The 18,164-nt window shown below is 41.3% G+C and overlaps 1 non-coding gene across 1 annotated transcript; it reads right to left on the reverse strand.

The window, feature by feature from the left end:
- Window positions 1-12,780: 12,780 nt before the first annotated feature.
- LOC127188707 (small nucleolar RNA SNORA17) lies at window positions 12,781-12,916 on the reverse strand. The gene has a single exon (XR_007830565.1). It is a non-coding gene; the product is annotated as a small nucleolar RNA SNORA17 (small nucleolar RNA).
- Window positions 12,917-18,164: the final 5,248 nt, after the last annotated feature.

Raw genomic sequence — 18,164 nt, forward strand, 5'->3', positions numbered from 1 at the left:
GGAAGTGGAACTTGGTAGCTTGTAAACATCTCTTCCCTCCCTCTTAATAGTCAATGCAATTTAATTAGGAACACCTGCCGCTGCCTCACTTGCCTCTATCCACGCAGCAGAGCGGAGGCTGGAATCTAGGAACCATGACCTTCCTATTCAGTCTCTGTCGTTCACTCTTCCTGACCTTCCCACTATGTCTATTTTGATGGCAGAATGAAAGTTAGCGACATTTCTCTGAAACGATACATTCAAAGAGCCATATAATGTTTATAATGCATATTGGAAATGTGCCGTGCTTTTTCCCAGAGATAAACCTGATCATTAGACTGATGTAAACAACTGTCCACTTGGGAGAGGTTTAATTACCAACTCCAGATGCCTGGAAAAGATGGTTCCAGGACGTCAGCAACCTGGTACTCTCACTGCCAGCAGATTTCATCCTCCCTTCCCCTAACTGTGTTTGCACATTGGACATTTCACATCTGGGCCAGATGCCCAGACACCTAGAAATAAGGAGGATGTGACTGACAATAAAAATGCAAAAGTTACTGGAATACATGAGGCCTCAAAAGTTCCTTCTTTTTTCCTTTGGTTTCTGGGATGCTCGATCTATTTTTCAAAGTATTCCTACTTTGGAGAAATTCTGATGTTTTGGAAGATTGTTCTTTATGGCTTCATATTTGCCAACACTCTTATTTTCACTTTTAAAGGAAAGAATCATTAAAAAAAAAAAAAAAGAAACAGAGAATCTCTCACTTCAAAGCTACAGTATGGCAGGGATTTCTGTTGCCTGGCAAAGTATGGAGGGCAGAATCAAAACTGATGACTCAGGGTCTGGAGAGATGTCACAGTTGGTAAGAGCGGTTGCTGTTTTTGAGGGAGACCTAAATTTGATTTCCAGCATACACATGCAAGCTCATAACCATCTGTAACTCTAGTTCCAGGAGATCCAGTGCCCTCTTCTGGCCTTTGCAGGCACCTGTATGCATATGGTACATATACATACACCCAGGAACACACATACAATAAAACAATCTTAATAAATGGATATTTTAAAAATCCAAAATGAAGTAGGTTATTTAATCACATAAAACACACTCACATTTGATCCTATAGAATTATGTATCATTTCCCTTTGCTTACCCTGTAGTTAATTGCAGATTCCTGGCTTCAAATGCCCAGTTCTCAAATGTGTATCTCTAGTTCTGACCTCTGTCTTGGATTTCAGACTTAACTGCCTGTTATGCACATGATCCACACCCATTCTTTCCAATGAAGACACAGCCTCAGCCCTCAAGCTCCCTGTCTAACATGAGGCTGCCTGCCTCATCTACTCAGTGTGTTTAGATCTCCACTAAAATAATTAGATTTTAGAAAGTATTTGCAGCTTTTCTTATAGGACACAAAGAATTTCAATATAAAAGAATATCTACAATAGGGACAAAATTTACAAATGACCCTGTTGGAAGACAGGAATATGCTTAAAAAAAAAAAAAAAAAAAAAAAAAAAAAAAAAAAACGTAGGTCAGGAATGGCAAATGGAATTGTAACAGCGTGAGAGGTACTCAATCTTACCTACAGTAAGAGAAATTCCAGTCAGCCTATAACCAAAGACAGCCCCATTACTGACCATGTGTTTTTTTGTTTTTGCCATAAATTACTCTTTTTTAAAATGCAAGTAGACTTTTAAAATGTTTTTATTTTTTTTTGGTATCCTAATAGAGTGCATGAAATTTGAATGACAGCAAATTTTCAGTATTGATGGGATGCACCCATCAATATGTTCAGGGAAGCTCTGGGAAGCAGACTCTTTCAGCCACCACTGCTGGGAATTCAGTGCGATAAAGTACTTAGATAGTGGGAGGGGTTACTCTAGCATTTGTTTCTTGACTTAGAGATTTCACTTGTAAGAATTTACTGAAATCCAGATTCAGTGAAGAATGAAATAAGGAGAGGTGAGTATTTATTTTGACTCCAGAGTCAACTACAGTTATGTAGCCAAACACTGAGCAAACATTCCTACCATAATATTATATCTCTAATCCCTGTATACTGATTTTCACCATCTAGAAAATGTAAACACTGGTATATATGGCAAGAATTATCTTCATCCACTGATTCTAGTTTCATTTATAGTTTTTGTTGAACATGTACCATTCTAGGTGAATCTGGCTACATCCACATAGATACAAATTTATATTTATTCTCCAGATGACCATCATAATGTGTGCATCATTCTTTTAATCACCACATGTGTGTATGTTTGCATGTAATGAGTGATGTAGAGAAGACTGCATTTTACAAAGTCCAAGAGAATCTTGGCTGTAGTTCTACTTCATTTCACAGGGGTAATTTGTATTTGTTTTAAAGATGATTAGACACAATTCTGGAACTTGGCCATGGTTGAACGTAACTAACCACTTTCTTACTAATGGATAATTGTATTTCTTCTAATAACTGTATTGCTATCAATATTTTATTTATCTATTCATATTATTGATCTAAAGACTTTTAAAAAATAACGAAGATATTTAATTCCTGATGATAAGTATGTGGCGTCTCCCTAACTTACTGTATATCTTGTATTTTTTCTTTAGTTTACACATTCTTTTTTTTTCCTTTTTTTAATTAATTTATTCTTGTTACATCTCAATGTTTATCCCATCCCTTGTATCCTCCCATTCCTCCCCCCCCCCATTTTCCCATTATTCCCCTCCCCTATGACTGTTCCTGAGGGGGATTGCCTCCCCCTGTATATTCTCATAGGGTATCAAGTCTCTTCTTGGCAACCTGCTGTCCTTCCTCTGAGTGCCACCAGGTCTCCCCCTCCAGGGGACATGGTCAAATGTGAGGCACCAGAGTACGTGAGAAAGTCATATCACACTCTCCACTCAACTGTGGAGAATATTCTGACCATTGGCTAGATCTGGGAAGGGGTTTAAAGTTTACCTCCTGTATTGTCCTTGGCTGGTGCCTTAGTTTGAGCAGGACCCCTGGGCCCAAATCTGCCTATCATATTGTTCTACTTGTAGGTTTCTAGGACCCTCTGGATCCTTTTATTTTGCTATTCTCCCATGCGTCTCTCATTTAGAGTCCCAATAGGATGCCCTCCCCTCTGTCCCAGTTTCCTGGTAAGTGAAGGGTTTCGTGGGACATGCCCATTCTTTCATGCAAAATTTTTAAGATTTTTGATCTAGTCAGTCTTCTAATTTACCTGTAAGTGTTTTGCCTTATTTGAAAATTAGGTAAGTTTTGTAGCTTTTAGGACTTCTAATTCCTTTCATTATTTTGATATTAGATTTTTAATCAGCCTGAAAACATTTTCTAAATTTTCATATGGAATTCATCATATATCTGTCTCCTCATATAGCATTATTCAAAAACAGGCAGTCGAGCTAATAATGCATATTAACATCAATGAATTAATATAATCTCTAAACAGATATGTTCAAATTTCTTTTTGTCAGGCTTTAAAATGATATGAAAGAAGGGATGTGGTTCATTTTTTGTCACATCTTTTAAAATAAAATCTAATATTTTATTACTTATAAGAGTATTCGTACATGTACACAGTGCATTTGATCATATTTCTTCCCCATCCCTTCTCCTAACTCTTCCGACATCCATCCCACACTCTTCCCAACTTTATGCCCTCCTTTTTCTCTCTTTACAACCTACCAAGTTCAACTCTTTGGTGTGGGACCATCCACTGTAGAAAATTGACCCTCCATGAGAAGCCATAAACTGTCACTAGCTCCTCAGCTAGGGGTGGGACCTCATGAGCCCACCCCCTCACATAGAGGTTATTTCATATAGTAAACATCTCAACTCCTAATATCAGTTGCATTAATACCCACTTCCCATGCTGTGGTTTACTTCTTTTGAGTATGGTTTATTTGTAAGTCTGGACACCTTACATAGATGACAAATTAATTTGGATTATTCTGTTTCAGAAATATTTTCAGATATTGGCCCTTTTGTCTTTTCTCTTTTGTCCTGTCTTTGTCTCACTAATTAAAAACTGAAGACATACAATTAAATTAATGAATTAAAATGCCAAGACAAACAATGTGGGAGAGACATTGCCTACTGATCACTCAGGATTTGAAGATCTGGGTCATACAAAAGACTGCTACAGATCAATAATACAAACAGATAATAGAAGTATGGACACAGATACCAACAGGTAATTCATAGAGAGACTCTACAGCCAATACTATGTTAAATCATATTCATAATTAAATATCCATTGATTAAAAACACAATGCTTGCTATCCAGGCATATAAAAACCATGTCCTGAAGCATCTCAGGAGCCAATACCTTACTATTCCACTTTGTAAATGCCCAGAGTTCTGCTGTCAGAGTAAAGCAGGTGCCTTCCCCATCTTGATGGGTGACTAAGCACAAGGTTCCTGAGAGAAGATTTATCAGACTGAGTTCTTAGTAGTGGTATCTCCTTTACTGCAAGCAGATATGTACTGGATATGAAAGAGTTAACTGACAACTGGAAAGAAGAGCAACCTTGAAAAGGGGCTAGGGTCCTTGTTTGCTTATCTTGAAGAAGGGCATAATTGCAGTATCTCCTTCGTAAACTGACTGTGAGGAGCTCAGAGGGATACTGAGTGTCCAGCAGTTACACTTATAGCTGAGAGCCAAAGTGTCTTCTGTGATGCATGTGTGTACATCTGTAGGCTGTGTAGTTCTGATGAGAATAGCTCAGATAGGCACCTGTGACTCCCTAGGCTAACCATGGCACTCCATTTCTTTAGAGAAAGTTGGGTAAGGGATCAGTCATGGCTCAAGTTCATCTACTGAAGCCCCAGCCCTGGATGCCTAGGTGAAATCACTGGCGTGGGGTCTTCTCTTGGCCAGACCTCCCTAATCTGAGAGAATGATGTCCTAGAGCTTATGGCTTGACCTTGCTTTATGATAAGCCAACTTGGGAGGAAGCAGAACAGAGGGAAATATTTCTGTTGGCACCACATGAGTTCTGGATATAGATAAGACCTGGCAAGAAAATGTCCAGTTTCCTTATCACAGGAGATCACAGATTCCTGCTTTGCTTAAGTCAATGCGGGTCAAGTTGCCACCGTGAATGCTATGGTTTGCTCATTAGAAGAGTTCAGGGAAATTTGTTGGAAGCAGACCTGGACCTTTATAACTGCATCCATATGCAAACTCCCTGGCAAATGCAAGCTGGTGTCTTCTGTTTCAGTCAGGATGGCTGAAGGTTTCTGGAGAGGTCATTTGGAAATGAGAGAGTTAAAGAAAACTGGACTCTTGGGGTTTTGAAATATCAGCTTTTATTTTTCTTAGAACGTTAAGAATGCTGTTTGGCAGGGAAATCACAAAAGTAGAAACAGCAGGGTTTTCTTAAAGCACAGTAGTCTGAGGTTTCCAATTAATTCACTGCCTGCCCACCCACTGTCCATTCGGAAATGCTTTTTATTAACATATAGCACCCTAGGACTTCTTGAAGGTGTCAGGGCTTGAAAGTAATTCATGAGAAAGGAAAAAAAAACTGAAAAGAAATTAGAAAAAAAGCTCCATGCCACACACACATACAAAAGCTTAATTTAAGGTACCTGCTCAGTGGGTTGGCATGGGACACCTAGGTTGTGTTAATACATTTTGGTAAGCAGATGCCTTTAAAGTGAAGGCTTTAGAAGTTGGTTCCTTCCCAGACCCCTGTGGGGTACCTTAGTCATCTCAAAGTTTTGAGAAATTATAAATTGATACCTCAGTGTTGCTCTTCCAAAGTAACTTTGGATCTTATGCTGGTAGTTTTAATGACAAGGGCATTTGTAGTGATACACCAGAAAACTCCAGAACTCTGCCTGCCTGTCCTGCTTTATGGCTTTGTCACTAGGACAATATGGTGATTTCCACATGGCAGATGTGCAGTGTTCATCAGGTGTGTGTGTGTGTGTGTGTGTGTGTGTGTGTGTGTGTGTGTGTGTGTGTAGTGTTTCCTGACAGTCCTTTTTCTACCCTTCCTATTAGCTAAGTAACTTCCTCTCTGTTCCTGTATATGCTTTGACACCACATTTGATTGTAATTATTCTAGGTATTCACCATTCTCACTTATCTTTTTAGATAATTTTCCTGGATTGTGTTTTTGTTTGAGAATATCTAAACCTGGAAACTGAGCTCCACTGTTTGCAGGACTCTCCATGACAGCAGCAAGAAGAGGATCTGTGTTTGCTTGACAGTGTGAGGGCAGCTGTATTAGCACTGGCAGTACTCACTCAGGATGTTTATTCATGGCTGTTGAGTGCCTTACAAGGGTCACCTGCTTGGTGATGTAGGCGACTCTGACTACAGGTAAAGATTTCATGACTGTGATGGTTGGTTTTAATGTTGACCAGCCACAAATTAGAATCAGCTAAGGAGGCAGGTTCATCTGAAGGAATGTCTGGCTTGTTGTGGGAAAACCCACCTCAAAATATGGGTGGCACCTTTCTGGCAGGGGTCCAGATAGGAAGATATGTGGCTTTTTTGCCTTTTGCTTGGTCAACCTTCACTTCTACCACCAAGCTGATCTACCCTGCTGTTGCTGCTGCTGCTGCTGCTGCTTCGAACATTTCCAGGCTTCTGCCATTGACCGAGAACCAGCACCTCTCCAGGAATCTTCCAGGTTTTCAGCACCAGACTGCTAAGGGTACTAAGGTACTCAGCCTCATGAATGGAGCAATTGCAGGTATGAGACACTGTTGTTACTATTTTAATGTAAACTGATTTAATAAGTTAGTCATACACACAAACACACACACACACACGCTCGCACATGGATGGACTTATCAGTTCTGTTCCTCTAGACCAGCGGTTCTCAACCTGTGGGTTGTGACCCCTTTAGGGATCAAATGACCCTTTTAATGGCTGAGTGATCCTTTCATGGGGTCACATATCAGATAGCCTGCATATAATATAATGATATTATGATTCATAACAGTAACAAAATTATAGTTATGAAGACTCAACAAAAGTAATGTTATGGTTGGGGCTTACCATGACACAAGGAATTCTATTAAAAGGTCACAGCGTTAGGATGGTTGAGAACCACTGCTCTAGACAATCCTGACATACACTGGGATTCTCTCATCCCTTGTTTTCCTGAGAACACTCTTCCTGTCCTTGACCTTGAAGTCTTCTAATGGCCCAGCAAGTCCCTAATTTTCTATAGCGAAGGCATTACTACTCTCAATGCTTGTGCGGTGAAATAAGTTGTTGGCTGATTACCTGACCAGAAAGTTATGACACCTGATAATTTTAACTTTCTGAATTCATTCACATTGGAAAAGAGCTGGTGAGTGAGCTCAGGAGACAGACTAGAGCTACCTCTCACCCCTCCCACCTAATTCAGCTCTAACGACACCTCATCTTTGTCCTGCTTAACAGTTTCCATCACTGATCTGTATGGAGCAGCAAACTAACGTGACAGACTCGTGTCCTCATTCCTTGAGCCATCATTACTTAGTTGCTCCTATGGGTCAGGGATGGAAATAGAAAATGGATATTTGGTAGTGAAGCAGGTTGGCAAAGTCCCTCTTCTCAGAGAGTGTGGACTGTTGAGAGGAAATGATCATTAAAATATGCAAATCAGGATATATTTTCAGGGATACTCTGTGTAGTGGTCTCTAACATAGGTACTATATCATAACATCAGTTTTGGAAGAACTATTGCAAGCTGTGTAAAAGCAATGATTTGGGGGGGGGGGGTTGTGAGATGGTTCAGTGAGTAAAGACACGCAGCCGAGACACTCTCCCAAAGTTACCCAGGGCATATTGAAGACAAAAGGATGATATTCTAGACTCTGTGCTTCTTCAATAATTGGGGTATACACCAGCTCAATGCCAGCAGATGTTAAATACTACCTTGTTTGGGCCAAGGAGAGTCAGGTAGACCTGGCAGATTTGTGGATGTTCATATGGCAGTATTATTATTTCAGAGTTTCTTTGGGGCCCACCAGTAAAGCCAAAGCATCCTATCACCCAGCCAAATACTGTCTTCTGGGTGGACCACCTTCCTCCCACACCTACTTTAAATCTTTGCATTCGACTTCAGTAAATGGGTTCCTAATACATTCTTATGCTGCTAATTGTGCAGATATGCTGGATCTTCCCTTCACCAGGTTTCTGAGACTGATGCATTTTCCTTGCTGTCTGTTGTCTAGCCCAGAGACTTAAACTCCACGTTCCTCATGCTCAGCCTTGAAGCAGTCAGTCCTCCAGTTTGTCTCTGCACCATAACCTCTCAAGTGGTTAATGGCTCATAAACAAGTAATGAGTGCTCAGTGTAAGTTTAAAAGAGTCCATGGTGAGCAATCCTTTGTGTTGTGAATAATTACCCAATAATTTATCTCTTTACTAGTATAGATTTGGGGATTTTTTTTAAACTAGAGATGTCCTTGTAGCTGCATTAAGGATAATTAAAAGAACAGTTTTGGAGACTACTGGTCTACTACAAGATAAATACAATGAGTACTCAAGGTAAGTGATGTGAGATTATGGGATGTATAAATCTTTTTTTAAAGGAGGAATTTAAAGAAATAACTCAAAGCCATGAATGTCTTAAGGTAGCATTTTTGAGAAAGACTAGGGATGGAGATAGATTTTGACGTAGATAGACTTTTACTTTGCTTCTACTTCGTGCATCTCCCATTTCTGTGAAACAGAAAATATAGTTAAATAAAAAGAAGTATAAACTGTCAGACATGTCACTTATGGGCAGAAGAGACACTGGCTATGTAACCTATGGAGCCCAGTAATACCTGAAAACACAGAGCCCTCTGTTCACCAGTTACTAAGAATTTTGAAAGGAGTGACACTGAGACAGTGGAACCAGGCACTGCCACTTGTGTCATCCCTGAGTGTGTTGTATCTGGATGGAAATGTAAAAGGAATATGGACTTTACAATGGGACAGACATGGGTTTTAATTATTATCCGTCACAAAGCAGTGGGCAGTGGAAAAACCATATAGTCTCTCTGAGCTTTAGTGTCATTATATACAAATATAGCCCTTTCTCTTCAGCTTGAATGTTGTTGAAATCAGTAAGTCTTGGCAATGCCTCACTAATACTTTGTGAGAAATGAACATTTAACAAATTGTGACTATGACAATTTCATGAATGAGTTCAAAAGCTGAATCTCTTTAATGAAATGAATTTCATTGTTATTTCCTAGTGTCTGTGTCTTTAAGAGTTCTGATACATTTACAGACTTTGAAATTCTGAGATCAAGTCTTGGGCAAAGGACTGGAAGTAGAGTCAGAAGTTAAATATGAAATTTTCTGGAGCTGTTGTGATCGAGATATTGGGATAAGACAAGAATATGTTTCTGATGTTTCTCATGCAGGGCATGGGCACTGGTACAGGAGAAACACTTGAACAAATAATGAAGATTCAAAGCAAAATGAAGACTAAAGTGGTCTTTTCATTGCTACAGAAGATGAAATTATTAAAGCTGAAGAGAAAAGGCATGGCTATGAATTTAAATTAGTTATAATGCCTCCTCGGTAAGGATCCCTGGAATGAAGGGTAACCTGCTGGCTTGGTGACCCTAATACGCTCTGCACCTGTTTTGATCTGCCCCCTTGAGCCTGATGACCTTGTGAACTGCTGTACTCAGTAACATTTGGTAGAAGTGTTGCCTTGCCATTTCAGTCCCAAACATTAAGAAAGTTCATTCCTTTACTTCCACAATTATGCAGTTCTGAAGAGATCAAGTCAATACCACAAACTAAGGAACCAGATGAAGGACTTCAGTTGACAGTGACCTTCCTTTATATTTATATATATAATGTAGCTGTGGAAAGCAAAACCCTGCATTGGGAGAGGGAGAGGATTTATCTACAGTTCTGGGCATGTTATTATAACCAGTCCCCAACTATTTGAGATATCCTAGCTGAGGTGTTATATTGGAGTGAAGAGACTAGAATTTTCCAGCTTTGGCACATATCATGTGGGGGCAGATAGGAAACATCCCTGCCTTGTCTAAGTTCTTGACACACAGACACCTGAAAGGTAATGAGATGGCATTTTATGTCACTGAGTTTTGAGGATAGATCATTTTATAAACATGCATAGTTGGCACACAAATTGACATCTAGGCTGCTGATATAAGCAAGGGTTAAATTCAGTATGGCTTATTTTAGAAATGTGAAGGAGCAAATGCTGGAAGAGTTTGTTTGAGACTGAAAGAATGGGAAGACAGTGCTATGGAGGTTGGAGAAGAGGAGACTGGTATCTATTTTCTGTTGGCAGAATGAGAGTCATATAGTTGCTGTGGCCATATGCACAGGAGACATACATAAGAGCTGGGCTGGGGAACTGGTTCAGTAAGTGCTTGCCTTGTAAACATGAGGATCTAAGTTTGAGTTCCCAGAGCCCCTGTTTTAAAAAGGTGGGTATGGTGACATGCAATTGTAATTCCAGTGCTCAGGAGGCAGGGACAGGTAGATCTCTGCAGCTCATTGGCTGCCCAGTGTAGTTGACTTAATGAGTTCTAGCCTAGTGAAAGGATGTATCTAAGGAGTGACAGCTTTGGTTGTCCCCTGGCTTTTCATGAGCACACACAAAGATGCACCCAAATATACATACATGCTCACACATAATAATGGAAGACGGTATCACTTACTACTTCATTCATAGTGGATGTCTATTGGAAACTACAGAGAAGAAACTGTTTAGCTTTCCTCACAGAAGTTAGAGAAAATAAGAAGTACTAGAAGTTGCTGCATATATCTATATCTATAATATCTATACCTCTGTCTGTCTGTCTGTCTATCTATCTATCTATCTCCACTTACTTTAAATTGACACCCAGCAGAACCAGTTCTTGTTAATGTACTTCTGCAAGAAAGCTGTTTCCCAGTTCATAGACATGTTGTATAAGTCTTTTTTTTATCATGATGTTTTATTATTTTTTAATTTAATTTTTAAATTAATTTATTCATATTACATCTCAGTTGTTATCCCATCCCTTGTATCCTCCCATTCCTCCCTCCCTCCCATTTTCCCCTTAATCCCCTCCCCTATGACTGTGACTGAGGGGGCATGTCCCATGAAAGTCTTCACTTACCAGGAAACTGGGACAAAGGGGAGGACATCCTACTGGGATTCTAGATGAGAGAAACAAGGGAGAATGGCAAAGTAGAAAGATCCAGAGGGTCCTAGAAACCTAAAAGAAGAACATTATGATAGGCAGATTTGGGCTCCAGGGGTCCCGCTCAAACTATGGCACCAGCCAAGGACAATGTTGTATAACTCTAGTGTTACCTGCTCTACTATGGTTTTCCCACCCACTTAGACCATCGCTTGAGACTTCACAGAGAAACAAACTTTACTTCACCTATTCAACTCTAACCATTTTACTAACCCTGCATTTGTCTCATAAACATGACAGGTACCTAAGGAATGTCTGTCCTGTCATCAGAGGGAAAGAAGTGCCCACGGTCCTCTCCAGAATCTCTCTCTTTCTTAAACTTTAGAAAAGTTCTTCATGCATTTAACAGCATGCACCCTAATCTCACTCATTTCCCCCTCCTCTCATACCTGCCCTCCATCCTTGCAGTATCCCCACCCCTCAAAAAGGAAAAAATAATCTCTGTGGAAGCTGAGGTGTGTCACAGTGTGTCCCCTAGTATACTCTTTTGTTCACACTTCTTTGCTTGCAAATGTTCATTGCAGTGACTTGTTGGTATGGTAGGAGGCCTCTGGCCTCTGCTACTCTATCAATACTGGAACCTCCCTAGATAACCCCGTTCAGATATCCTGTTGTCCTGTGTCATGGAGATCCTACAGTTTTGGATTTGCAGGACCATCTTCTTCATGCACTCCAGCAGTTCATGGATGAGGTAGATATTGGGGCAGGTCAATTCAAATCCCTGGATCTGGGCCTGAAAGATATCTGAGCTGGTCCGCATGATGGTCAGCTCACCATCAACCCCACATCCAGATCCATCTCTACTGTGCTGCCAGGTTAGGTGCCGTGCCCACTCTCCTGAGTGCTGCAACAAGTGAGGGGCAAGGACAGCTCTCCTGCTTTCATGACCCCGGGGACAGTGCTCCCATGATGCCCAGGTGAGGGATGAGGCCAGTTCTGAACATCCTTCAGGAATCAACATGTCCCAGGTGGCAGCCTACACCAGGAATATCCTCCTGGACTTTGGTGGCAGCAGAATCCTGCTGCTTCAGGGCCGTGGACTCAGATGTGACCTCTGGTGGCAGCACAGACCAGGCCCCACCATGATCCTAGGTAGCACTACTGGCTACTCACAGCAGTCTGTTCCTCACTACCCTCAAATCTCTAGTTCTACATCTCTTCATTGTGCCCACATCCTTTTGTTTTTCTTTCTCTTCTGTTTCTACACCACTTACTTGCCCCTTTTAGTGGTGCCCAGGGTCTCTGAGTGTCTGGAGTCATCTCAGGAGTGGTTTCAGGAGTGCTATGTCCTGCTGTTTCATTATGGCACTGGGCAAAGATCATCTAGGACCTGGTATTCTCCCTTCAACTCCTTAGGTCTCTGCTGTGCTTGACTAATGGTCATCTCAGGCTCGTTCCCTCTCCAGGGCCCATTGGTGCCTGTCTGGTGGTTGTCTTGGGCTCACTTGTCACCTGGCCTGCTCAAGTGGCTCCTTGGGAGGGTTGTCTGTCTTGAGCTCTCTCCTACCCAGGGCCCTTGGTGCTAGGCAGGGTTCTAGTCTCCAGCTTGCTTCCTGTCTTGGGATCCTGTCTGGGCTTGTGTGGTCTTTACTGGTGGTCCTCTCAGGCTCGCTTTTTTCAGGGAGTGTTAGGCTACTAATCAATCATTCAGATGTTCATAGGTCAGAACACTGAGCATAGATATAGCCTCTTTCTTCTCTGACACCTACTGATGCATGTGTGACACAGTAGCCAGACCTGCAAAGCCTCTAGGTGCAGGCAGGACTTTTTACTACACAGTAATTCATGTGAGTGAGGGTTTAGCACGAGAAACTGCCTCCATTACAGCATAAAATCCCCACTCATTTATTTCCATTGGCAACCAAGCCTACCTTTTGATGCTTTAAAAATATACTCTTGATTCCTATTTTTTGAAAGCTTCAAAAATCTACTTTATTTAACTTTTCTTCCATGGAGGGAGATTTCTTGAATTAGCATCAAGTCATGCCCTTAATTCTTCCACTCTCTGCCATCTTCCAGTCATTCTGAGGAACTTTTGTCTCACAAAAGCCACATGGTAACACTGCCAGAGTATCCAGGAGCTCGGACACTAGCCACATGAGAACATTCTGACAGTATGCAGAAGCACAAAAAAAAAAAAAAAAAAAAAAAAGTCACATTGAAAAGATCGTAGTACTTATGACCTCAATAGTAATCACATGAAACACCCTCACAGTATCCAGGAGCTCAGACATTTGTCACATAGCAACAGCTCACAGTAACTTGGAAGGAAGACACTAGACAGTCAGGAACACCTCAGAGTGCCCACGATTTCAGACACGAGACATATGGTAACATACCCTATCCTGAGGCTAAGACAGTAGTCACATGATAACACACAGTATCCAAGTAGCCAGACATACTATGATAATATGCTCATAGTATGTAGGAGTTTAGATGCTACTCACTTGGTAACATATTCACAGTCACCATACACAGGCACTAGTCACATGATAAAATGCTTACATTTTCCAAAGGCTAACTAGCATACTTGCCACATTATATCTAGGAGTTAGGAGTTAAGTCACATGGTGATACTCTCACAGTGTCTAAGAGCTCACATTCTAGTTTCATGGTACCACCCTCACAGTTTCTACAGGCTCAAGACACTAGATACACGGATACATGATAAAACCCACACTGTATACAGGAACTCAGACATTAGTCACATGGTAACATCTTCTTGGTGTCCAGAGGATAACATACCGGTCAGATGGTAACATACTCACAGTATCCATGTGCTCAAACTCTTGCCACATGGGAAAAAATCCTAACAGTATTCAGAGGCTAACCACACTTGTCACATGCCTACAGTATTAAGAAGGTAAGACATGGGCCACATGGTAACATGCTTATACTAACTAGGAGCTCAGATACTAGTCACATGGAAACACCCTCTTGGTATGTACAGTCTAAGACATTAGTCATTTGGCAACACCCTAACAGTATCTAGTAGCTAAAACAGAAGTCACATGGTAACATTCTTACAGTGTCTGGGAGTTGAGAATCTAGTCCTGTGTTAACACTTTCACAGTGTCCTTAACCTCAGATAGTAGTCACCTTGTAACATGCTCAGTGTTCCAGAGCTCAGACACTAGTCATGTTGTAACATACTTACAGTATGCCGGAGCTCAGGAACAAGTCCCTTTTCCAGTGTCTGATAGCCAAAGAGGCATGACAGAGTGACTCTATTTTGCTCTTCCCCCTTTTTAAAAGGTAGTTTTGTTTTGTTGTTGGCCTATAATCATCTAGGATTTAGATCTCAGATTTCCTAGGATGAAGTAACACTCTCACTGCATAAAGTCTAGATTAATGGAGTTTCCCTGTTATTAAATGGCATTCCTGGTGCTTTTGGAGTTCATATAAATATTTGGTGAGGTTGAAGGAATATGAAGGTAGGCTAAGTCCTGTGCACCTACCTGGTGATATCATTTTGCTTTTTTTTTTTTATCTTAAATAATGTTGTATTGTATATCTACCCCATTTTCTTTATTCCCTCATCTGTTGATCAGCATCTAGGCCGAGTCCATTACATTAGAGACATGTTTCTTTATCTAAACATGGGTAACATGTTTCTTTATCCATTAGTCCCTTAACTGGAACGTTGTTTGCTTCTGCATTTAAGTTAAAGTGTAGAAATGGGGGTCAATAGCCATGATTTGTAAGTATAGAAGTGAAAAATTAATACCAAGCAACACACAACAGAGAAAATGGCTCTGCATGAGACATGCTGTATTTATCTGTTGCCACAAACTTCTGGTCTTCAGGAACCTAAAGAGGAGGCAGTGACCTAGTTACTAGCCTGGGGTCTTCTGATTTATTCTGAAGAATTGGTAAGATCCTCTTCATTCCTCATGTGCAGTGTGGCTGCACTTCACCATGGAGTGACCATTTCATAATCACTGTTGCAAACACTTCTTGTCTGGCTGTGATTTTCTTCTGTAGCATCTGAATTAAATAGGTTTGCTTTTGGCTGCATGTCATAGCACCCCCTACCATGACAATATTTTCATATCATAGCAGTTTATTTCTTTTTCATATAAAATTCCTATGCTAATTCAATTGATCTGTAGACTTGTTTAGGACTCTGAGCCTCTCTCTCTCTCTCTCTCTCTCTCTCTCTCTCTCTCTCTCTCTCTCTCTCTCTCTCCCTTTTGCTAGCCCTTAATTGACAAAGAAAACTTGTATATATCTTTGGTGTGCAACATGATTTTTGATGTACGTATATTCTGTGGAGTAACCAAATCACTCTTTTTTTTTTTTTTTTTTTTTTGGTTTTCCAAGACAGGGTTTCTCCTTGTAGCCTTGGCTGTCCTAGACTCACTTTGTAGAGCAGCCTTGCCTCCCTTGAACTCACAGAGCTCTTTCTGCCTCAGCATCTCCAAGTTCTGGGATTATAGGTGTGTGCTACCATGGCTCTCTTCACTTCACATGCTCATCACTTTGTGCTTTTTTTCAATTTTTTTTTTTATTTTTTTATTTTTTGGTTATTTTGGTGCTGGCTGATAATTTTCATGCTTTGCTCACTCTGCCCTAAGACCAGTGTGGTTTTTATTCCCCAGGCTGCAAGAGAGCTTCTCTATCCTCCGGCATACATTCATATCCAAAACAGAAAGGGAGATGAGGGAGGGGAAACAGCCAGAAGCCTCTGCATTAACATTTTAAGTGACTCTGTCCTCATTATCAAATGAGATTATGGCAGCACCAGGAGGGTCTCACAAGGTATCAGTGTGCGCTTGCAGCTGGGAGAGAGCCTGTATTTAAGCTGGTGGTTATTGCCGTTATTACAAAAGTCTATAACTAAGGGGAAGCAGAAGAGTGGGACCTGCATAATGTTTGGTGGATTAACCCTCGACTGATCAACACACATTCTCTTCGTGTAGGCATTGGTCATCACCACCAGACACATCCAAGCTTCCATTCATTTATAGAACCTAGCTCACTGTCCAAAACTATTTGTCTTGTTCTTGAGTTTGTACTTTGAATGGATTTAGTGATTTTAAAAAATTACTTTCCATATACACCAACATAAAGCTCTGGAAGAAGAAATCCACCACCACCACCACAACAACAAAAAACCAACACATAGCAGATGATTGGAGACCCAACAGCAAAGCAACCAAAGAGACTCCTTTTTGCTAGCTGTGGAACAAACCTCTAAATGGCTGCCACACAGCCTGGGCTCTCCTCTTTGGAATAGTAATCCTCCCTCTTTCCCCATAAAACCACATTTGAATGGGTGTGGGGCACTGGGGAGGATGTCCAGGGGAGGATGTCCAGGGGAGGACGTCCATTTATCCAACTGTACAAATTCACAAAATGGTTCTTGTTGACAGAGGCCAAAGACCTGGGGTTTCATTAGGAGTTAATAGATGGACCCCAGGTGGCAGAGTTTGGAGTATTTAAAGCAAAATTTCTCTCAAAATTCTTGGCAGGCTCCCAGCCTGTTCATTACCCGTGGGAGTAATAACAGCACACAACCTGTTTAGATGTTGTTTTTAAGCCTGAAACTTTCCCTTTTTACCTATTGCTCTTTGTGCTCTGACCACCATCCTGTGTCTTAGCTTAATGGCTTCTCTTTGAGACAATCAAAACAGTAGGCTCCGGTGACAGGGCCACCTCTTAATCCCCTCGTTTCCAGCATGCTGGCCTCCTCTCCCTGGTGGAGTACCATTAATGGAAGGTATTTGAGAGAAGCCTGCAGCTTGGTGGCTGCCTCTTTCTATCAATTTTATTTTGGAGTTATTGAGAACTTGCCTTCTTCAATTGTAAGACTTCAAATCGTAGGGCTCCCACTTAACTTAAAGTGCAAATTATTAGCTGAGAACTTTCCTTTAACAAATTGATGTTTCCTTCTGTCTCCCCCTGTGTTGTTAGTAACCCCAGACCAATTTCATCTCTCTCTTTCAGACAACCCTGGAAGCTGTACAAAGTGCTTCTCTCTACACTTCACAAGGCAGACAATCACACCTCAAGAATTGGACACCTGACAGTTTGGCTTGAGATGCTCTAATGTGAGGAAAAGGATGTGACATCCTTGAAGGTTACAAAATATATGGAAGTTAATTATTTATGGGGTAAACTTCTTTCACTGGGTTTGTAATGGTGAATAATATCAACTCAACAGGAGGTAGAATCTTCTAGGAGACAAGAGTCAGGGCATGCCTGTGAAGTTAATTAAAGTGGGGATACCCATCCTAAATATGGGGTCCTAGACTGTGACCCTCCTTTTCCCCAAGGATCATCAGTCCATATCAATCCATAAGGGCAAAGGAACAGAAGTGGTGAATGGGGTATGTGGTGGCCCTTGTGCAGTAAAGGAAATGACAGACTTCCAGGACCAGCTTCAGTGAGTCAGTTCCATGTTATCTGGTGAACAAGGGTTATATAGAACTTTGCGGAGGGGGTAGGCATATCCAGGGTGAGTATAGATCATTGGCTGGGGGCTGGAATACTTCGTTAGCAGGGAGAGGCATTCCAGGAATCCTGGGTGCTTGCTGCAAGGGTTCTTATCAGGAGAAAGGGAGTTGGACCTGTAATTTCCCTACAGACTACGAACTACACTACATTTCTCAGGTAGAGGGTGTGGGTACCTGGGCTCCATGGGCAGAGAAGAGGAAGCCCTGATGAGAAAGAGAGTCCTCCATTTTGTGCTGATCTCAGGAATTTCTAGTCATGGTGGACTGGGACCTTCCTTAGCAGCAGGGTTTCCTGACACTAGACTGTATAAAAAAGGACCAAGAGAACAGAGCATAGACATCCTTGGACCCAAAGTGACTAGCTGTCTCAGGATCCTGTTGTTATGACTCTCCCACCTCGATGGACTCTGTCCTCAAACTGTGAGCTGAAATCAATCTTTCCTCCTTTCTGTTTGCTTCTTATCAGGTATTTTGTCACAGAGCAGGAAAAGTAATTAACACAGGGTAACAGGAGACAGAGAGAGCAGGTCACATGCATTACCTTGCTTT

Source organism: Acomys russatus, chromosome 4 (genome assembly GCF_903995435.1).
Source record: "Acomys russatus chromosome 4, mAcoRus1.1, whole genome shotgun sequence".
Classification (NCBI taxonomy): domain Eukaryota; kingdom Metazoa; phylum Chordata; class Mammalia; order Rodentia; family Muridae; genus Acomys; species Acomys russatus.